The sequence below is a fragment of the Ornithorhynchus anatinus genome, chromosome X1 (genome assembly GCF_004115215.2).
Source record: "Ornithorhynchus anatinus isolate Pmale09 chromosome X1, mOrnAna1.pri.v4, whole genome shotgun sequence".
In the NCBI taxonomy this organism is placed as follows: domain Eukaryota; kingdom Metazoa; phylum Chordata; class Mammalia; order Monotremata; family Ornithorhynchidae; genus Ornithorhynchus; species Ornithorhynchus anatinus.
The window spans coordinates 20878116-20886274 of record NC_041749.1 but is presented as its reverse complement, the minus strand read 5'-3'; the positions used below and the strand labels follow the sequence as shown (position 1 = coordinate 20886274).

General features: G+C 42.8%; 1 long non-coding RNA gene across 1 annotated transcript; it reads right to left on the bottom strand.

Moving 5' to 3' along the window:
• Positions 1-216: 216 nt before the first annotated feature.
• Positions 217-6853, bottom strand: LOC120638066. The gene is made up of 2 exons (XR_005659529.1): positions 6737-6853; positions 217-684 (listed from the first exon to the last, which is right to left on the bottom strand). It is a non-coding gene; the product is annotated as an uncharacterized LOC120638066 (long non-coding RNA).
• Positions 6854-8159: the final 1306 nt, after the last annotated feature.

The window sequence follows — 8159 nt, the reverse complement described above, 5'->3', positions numbered from 1 at the left end:
TTACATGATACATTATAGTCATGCAAACTAAGATTTTCCAGAATAGTAGATTTAGGTTTTAACTATTTGAGTGTGTTCGGAAACCAACTTGTACATACGAGTAAGTTGCAGGGTGATTATCAAGTGCTTAAAAATCTTGATCGTGTACTAAAGAATGGTTACGCTACTTTAAAATTTAACTAATTATTGTTATAACAGATTAACTGCTACATTTTATTAAGGATAACAATTTTATTTTCCAGGTTGAAAATAAAAGAATTTTGCGGGAATTGTCAGAATATAAAAACTTAATTTTTCATTCATAGTGCAGCATCTTCTCCAGAATACCTATTTTTCTCTCTGTTCTTTCGCTCCGTGTTTATCGCCCACTGTCAAAGGTAACAGACTAGATGAAGTAGCATATATTTTCCTTTAGCTGGGTAAAAACAACGATCATATTCGGACGGATGGAGGTTACAGTCAGTAGGAGACAATCTCTGAAAACAAACTTCCTTTCCTCTCTTCCTAGATATATTTGCAGGCCACTGTCTTGAAAATAAAATACTGGGGGAAGACCGCTATCTAGTGGCAAACTTTATGCTGCGCTTGAAGTCAGCTGCCGTGTTTTGTTTGGAGCCATCTGTCTTCACTCGAGCTTTTCACCTTCAATTGCCTTTATGTCTTAGTCGCATTCTCATAAATATCCTTAAAAAAATAATAAACAAGAAGCTTCCAGGTGACAATCGAGGGCCACTGTACCATAACTTGATAGAAATAGGACTAAGGACTAGAAATCAAACAGTAAGCATTTGAGGTTAAAAAAACAAAAACCTATGAAACTTTGGCTTGCGTACCGTTTACCTTCGGGCTAAGGGGTTCCTTGACATCAGATATAGCATCATTAGAGTGTAAATGAATGGAAACGGTCTGTGGAGTATTTCACAAAATAGTGAAAGTTTTTGCAAATTAATGCCTTTTTTTAACCCATCTGCAAGGTGATCTGCTGCTTTTCAGCTCCCAACTCTCCCACTCATCTCTCTGATCTAATAATAATAATGTAGGTATTTATTAAGCGCTTACTATGTGCCGAGCACTGTTCTAAGAGCTGGGGTAGATACAGGGTAATCAGGTTGTCCCACTTGGGGTTCACAGTCTTAATCCCCATTTTACAGATGAGGTAACTGAGGCACAGAGAAGTGAAGTGACTTGCTCACAGTCACACAGCTGACAAGTGGCAGAGCTGGAATTCAAACCCATGACCTCTGAGTCCCAAGCCCATGCTCTTCCCACTGAGCCACGTTGCTTCTCATCTAGCCAGCTGGGCTCTCCGACAGAACACATTCCTTTAGCTTTCTTGTCAGGTTTCAAAGAATTCTAGCCTCTCCATCTGTTTCCACCCCGATCGACTAAAGTCCAAGAAGATCAGCAGTGTACATGGCAGTTCATTTGGGGTTAGGGGTGTCTTCTTGGTCTCTTCTCCCACACCTAAACACTGGACTCTAGCCTCTCAAAAATAGAGGAGGCAATCAGCCTGACATGATCGATAAGACTCAAATGGGATGATCAGTCAGGCCTCGTGAAGAGTGATTAAAACTAAAAATAAAACATTAATGGATGAGAAGTAGGAATATGGGAATCGTAGTGACTGACACTAAATTTCAGGTTGGTAATAGACTGAAGACTCTAAGCCGGAAGCTTGTGGTGGAATGAGAACGTATGTATCAGCTGTGTTATATTGTAGCTCTCAAGCGCTTAGTACAGTGCTCTGAAAACAGTAAGCACTCAGTAAATACGATCGATGTTACTAGCAGACTTCGAGGGACTCAGATTCTCTCTTTCCTGATCTGGATGTTCCCATGGGTCACCAGCTTACTGTTAGTTAAGGCGCTACCATCGGTAGTATCCCGAGCAGACCACATTCTGCAGAGTGTTGTGTGTCATGAGTAGACATGGCCCCTGGCCTCGAGGAGTTTGCAATTCATTCAGTAGTATTTATTGAGCGCTTACTATGTGCAGAGCACTGTACTAAGCACTTGGAATGTACAATTCGGCAACAGAGCCAATCCCTGCCCATTGACGGGCTTACAGTCTAATTGGGGGAGACAGATGGACAAAAACAAGACAACTTAGTCACGTAAATAGAATCGAGGGGATGTACACCTCATTAACAAAATAAATAAGGTCATAAAAATATATACGAATGAGCACAGAGCTGAGGGGAGGGGAAGGGAGAGGGGGAGGAGCAGAGGGAAAGGGGGTAAAGGGAATTTAGCTGAGGGGAGGTGAAGTGGGGAATCTAAGGATTAGATTCTAAGAATCATTAGAATCTAAGGGAATCTTAGATTGCAATCTAAGGTGAGGAGAAATACAACTGAGTTCTTTAATTCACAAAGCTGTAACACGGACAATCTTTTATAAGACCAAACGCTAACGAGGCTTATAGAAAATAAAGGGCATCTGAACAAACTGGTCAGAAGTGAGACTGGTGTCCGTAACAACTGGGCTCACTTCACCTAGAGATCATTAGTATTCAGTAGGAAACATGCATCGGACTTGCCTTAGGAAACGTTTTAGTAATCGGAACTTTCTACTGAAAAGTTTATTTAAATCAGAAATTGGCAGGTGGAGGCAGGCAAGATCTTTTAATTCTGCTCACTGCCTCTGTTGGCTTTATTTCAGAGCCATTCACAGTGAACTAAAAAGCAGTTTTCTGAAATCCTCTGGGCTGGCCATATGCTACCAGCAATGTCATAGTTCACTGTACCTCTGCCAGAATGGGATTACTAGCATGCTAAATCCCTATTTTCCTTGTTAAGACAAGTAGACCCCGCCTTCTGGCTAAATCTTCACCTGACTGAAAATCTGCCGGGCAGCCCAGTCACTTTTCTTTGGGAGAGCTGCCTCTGCTTCTATAACCCAGGAGATCAGGTGAGTAGCTCCTGGTATTTAACTTTTAGAGACTTCTTGAATCTTACCACTGGAAGGAACCTTGAGAACTCATCAAATCCACTTCAGCCCAGACAAATTGAGGTCTTTCTGAAACATCCCCAGGAGGAAAAAAAAAAAACAAAAAAAAAAACCCAAACCCAAAAAACCTTTTTCCCTGACTGGAATTTGCCAAGATGTAATTTTATTGCAGTTTAGCAGGTGGCCCTTCCTCAATTACTCCAGCTCCAGCTTAAAGTGGATAAAAAGCTGCCTGTCTGATTTTTCGGCTTATTAAGTGTCATTTTAGCCTTAGTCTTTAAGTGTTTTCATGAGTAGTCAGTTTCACCAACTGACAGTGATAATCGAGTGGCAATCAAATTTCTGAGCTAAGGAGAACCGATGTTATAAAGCACCAAGTAATTCTACAGCCAAAAGCTTCACGTTGAAAAGTTTTCATTCTCTTCAGGAAAAGAAAGCATTTTGGCCTGAAGTTGCTTAAAATATTTGTCATGAGTGCCAATGTGTTGCTTCTATTTTCTCCTCCTATCTGTAATTTATTTTAGAATTTGTCTCTGTGGCTAGAATGTAGACATCTTGAGAGAGGGGATTATGTCTGCAAATTCGATCGTACTCTCCCATACGCCTTTCTGTGGGAGCTATGGACACAGTAAGTATTCCATAAATAGGACTGATTGTTGCTATTTCTCAATCTCTCATTTTGGGGAACTTTTAAACTGCCACTTGGTGATTTGTAATTATTAGCAGTTGTAGTCTATTTTCTAACAGTCAGTCAAGGTGTCGAAGCACTAACTACACCAAGCCTCTCTTTCCCTACAAGCTGTGACCTGTAGTGGCACTTTTTTATGACAATTTTTCAGAAAATTTTATATTAAAATAAGAAATATCAATTCATTTTTCAAAAAAATTCAATATACACTCTATAAAATATATGAGCATAATGCAGTGAAGAAAGCAATGTGGCAGGATTCCTCCTGTGACCATAGTGACTTGGAGGTGAGCCCCTCAGCAGCGGAGGGGTCACATCCTCTGTGAGCCGCAGTTTCCTCATCTGAAAATCAGATTATGATACTTCCTATCTCTAATTATTATACTCTGAGCCCCATGGAGTGCAAGGATTGTGTCCCATATGATTATTCTGAACCTGCACCAGCCTTTAGTAATTAATTAATGTAGGTATTTGTGAAGCACTCACTATGTGCAGAGCACTGTTCTAAGCACTGGGGTAGATACAGGGCAATCAGGTTGTCCCACATGAGGCTCACAGTCTTAATCCCCATTTTACAGATGAGGTAACTGAGGCCCAGAGAAGTTAAGTGACTTGCCCACAGTCACACAGTTGACAAGTGGCAGAGTCAGGATAGTACAGTTCTTGGCACAAACTAAGCCTAATAAATGATACCATCAATAAATAAGGATCAAAGGAAAAAGTTGAGTGGGACTCAGTATAAAAACAAACAATGGTAAAAAGTGATTATTGAAAAGATGTTGAGAATCACTGTTGTTGAACTCCGACATTGTCAATTCCTTTGCTCATCAATCATCATCATCCACAGTATTTACCGAGCACTGTGTGCAGAGCATTATACTAACTGCTTGGGAGAGTACAATTCAATGGAGCTGGATGACATGTTCGCTGCCCACAGCAAGCTTACAGTCGAAAGGGAGAGATGGACATTACTATAAAATAATGTATAATGTGGAATATAGTGATGGGTACATAAGTGCGTGAAGTGAAAATCAAATGCCCAAAGGGCACAGATCCAAATGCATAATAATATTGGTATTTGTTAAGCGTTTACTAGGTGCCGAGCATTGTTTGAAGCGCTGGAGGAGATAAAGGGTAATCAGGTTGTCCCACGTGGGGCTCATACACTTTTAATCCCCATTTTACAGATGAGGGAACTGAGGCACAGAGAAGTTGAGTGACTTGCCCACAGGCACACAGCTGACAAGTGGCAGAGCCGGGAGTCGAGCTCATGACCTCTGACTCCGAAGCCCAGGCACTTTCCACTGAGCCACGCTGCTTCTCCATAGATGCATAGATGATGTGGAAGGAAGAGGGAGCCGGGGAAAAGAGGGCTTAATGGAGAAAGGCTTCTTGAAGGAGCTGTGACTGCAATATGGCTTTGCCAAGCAGACAAGTGGCAGAAGGGAGATTAGAACCCAGGCGGTCTGGCATTTATGGAGGGGGACGGAGTTCTTGGTCAGAGAGAGGACGTGGAAAAGAGGTCTGCCTTAATATAGACAAGATCGGGGCACAGTGAGCAAGTTGCTACTAGAGGAGTGAAGTGTGCAGGCTGGGCTGTAGTAAGAGATCAAACATTCAGTAATACCTACTGTGCACTGGCTGTGTGAAGAGAACACAGTACTAATCACTTGGAAGTCTACAATTCAGTAAAACAGGAACCCCACATTCAAGTAATTTCTACAATTCAGTAAAACAGGAACCCCACATTCAAGTAATTTACAGTGTAATGGGAGAAGCTTATGGTAATTATGTTGGCAAATGTCAATGGTGAGATCATAAAATAATAAACATTTGTGTAATTATTGAGAGGGAAATGTTACACCTCAAGTGCTTAGTACAGTGCTCAACACAATAAGTGCTCAATTGATTGACTGATTAAAAATTAAGAGCAGAGGAGCAGTACACTTAGCGTTTATGGGCAGGAGAGTGATTAATCCAGCCTTCTCAGAAAGGCTATAAAAATGGGTGTGCTGACAAAAGAGGAATTGAAATATTCCGTTCATCTTTTCCCCAGTATCTTAATTACTGACCAACATTTACTAAGTTGCAGCTGGCTGTTTGCAGAGTGCTGACCTAAGCACTTGGGAGAATATAACAGAGTTGCTAGACATGTTCTCTCTCTACAGGGAGTGCTTACTCTGTGCAGAGCACTGTACCAAGTACTTGGGGGAACGTAATGTAAGAGGTGGTAGACATATTCCCTGACCCCCAGGAGCTCAGTTCAGAGCTGGAGATCGAAAATCAAACAGATGGATACGTACATAAGTGCTGAGGGGCTGAGAGTGGGGTAAATAATAATAATAATAATGTTGGTATTTGTTAAGTGCTTACTATGTGCAGAGCACTGTTATAAGTGCTGGGGTAGATACAGAGTCATCAGGTTGTCCCACGTGAAGCTCACAGTCTTAATCCCCATTTAACAGATGAGGAAACTGAGGCACAGAGAATAATAATAATAATGTTGGTATTTGTTAAGCGCTTACTCTGTGCCGAGCACTGTTCTAAGCGCTGGCGTAGACACAGGGGAATCAGGTTGTCCCACGTGGGGCTCACAGTCTTAATCCCCATTTTACAGATGAGGGAACTGAGGCACAGAGAAGTTAAGTGACTTGCCCACAGTCATACAGCTGACAAGTGGCAGAGCCGATATGCGAACCCATGACCTCTGACTCCCAAGCCCGGGCTCTTTCCACTGAGCCATGCTACTTCCCTAAATAAAGGGAAGCGGCATGGCCTGGTGGACAGAGTATGGGCCTGCGGGTCAGAGGGACCTGGGTTCTAATCTCCCTTCTGCCATTTGTCTGCTGTATAACCTTGGGCAAGTCAGTTCTCTGTAAAATGGGGATTAAGACAGCCCCATGTGGGCAAGGATTGGGTGCAACCTGATTAGCTTGTTTCTATCCGAGTGCTTAGTACGGTGCTCGGCACATAGCATTTAACAAGTACCATAAAAATATTAAAAATATAATGAGAACCTGGAGATCTAGGGGCTTAAATGCGGAAATTTGTATTTACAGAACCTGAGCTCTTCCATTACGATTCTCTCCTCTTGTAAATTACCTCGTAGACTCTTATTCCAGCTCCCAAATTGGGCAAGAGGCATTCCTGGAGGTGTACGCCCTCAGCCGGGTCGACGGAACACACGAAGGACTTATGTACAAAAGTTCTTGGCCAGCTCATGTTGCCATGGCAACCAACTTTCAAAAAATACATAGGCAGGACTTTTTTTTTCAAATTTAGTAGCATTTATTGAGCACTTTGGAAAAGTATAAAAAATGGTTACAAGACAAGATTTCTGCCTCCAAGGCATTTACAGTTTAGTCGGGGAAACAAAACCTTGAATATGCTGACAATATTGTCAACAGAGCAACTTGAAGATTTCTTCAGAGCCTTTATCTGCTTTGTCTTTTCTCCGGAGGTCAGTGTGACCTGACCACTTCTGCAGGGAGACAGAGCATATCCGTCTCGACCAATCAGTGCCATTTATTGGGCACTTTTGTAGGTAAGTGCTGCGGCGCTGAGATGATTGTCAAATGTTAAGAGCATACAGATCCAAATGCACAGGGAGTAAGAGAAAAGAGGGCTTAATCGGGCCTCTTGGAGGAGATGAGAAGCAGCCTGGCCTCGTGGAAACTGCACGGGCCTGGAAGTCAGAGAACGTGGGTTCTAACCCTGGCTCTGCCACATATCTGCTGTATGACCTTGGTCAAATCACTTCACTTCTCTGGGCCTCAGTCACCTCATCTGTAAAATGGGGATTAAGACCGTGAGCCCCATGTGGGGCAGGGACTGTGTCCAAACTGACTACCTTGTATGTACCACAGTGCATGGAACATAGTAAGGAAGCGCTTAACAAATACCATAATTATTATTATGTTATTTTCAGAAGGGTTTGAAAGTGAGGAGAATGAATGGGTGTCGGATTTGATGAGGGAGGGCGTTCCGCCCTACGAGATAGATTCATTCATTCATTCAATAGTATTTACTGAGCGCTTACTATGTGCAGAGCACTGTACTAAGCGCTTGGAATGGACAAATCGGCAACAGATAGAGACGGTCCCTGCCCTTTGACGGGCTGACGGTCTAATCGGGGGAGACGGGCAGACAAGAACGATGGCGATAAATAGAGTCAAGGGGAAGAACGTCTCATTAAGACAATGGCAAATAAATAGAATCAGGGTGATGTACATCTCATTTAACAAAATAAACAGGGTGATGAAGATATATGCAGTTGAGCGGACGAGTACAGTGCTGAGGGGGTGGGATGGGAGAGGGGGAGGAGCAGAGGGAAAGAGGGGAGAAGAGGGCTTAGCTGCGGAGAGGTGAAGGGGGGGTGAAGTGAAGTTTTGCGGTTGTCATAGGAAATCCGTGAGGTGAAATAGGAGGAGGCAAGGTGATTTTGAGTACTTTAAAGTGGGCGGTAAGGAGTTTCTGTTTGATGGAAAGGAGGACATGCAACCACTGGAGGTTCTTGAGGAGGGGG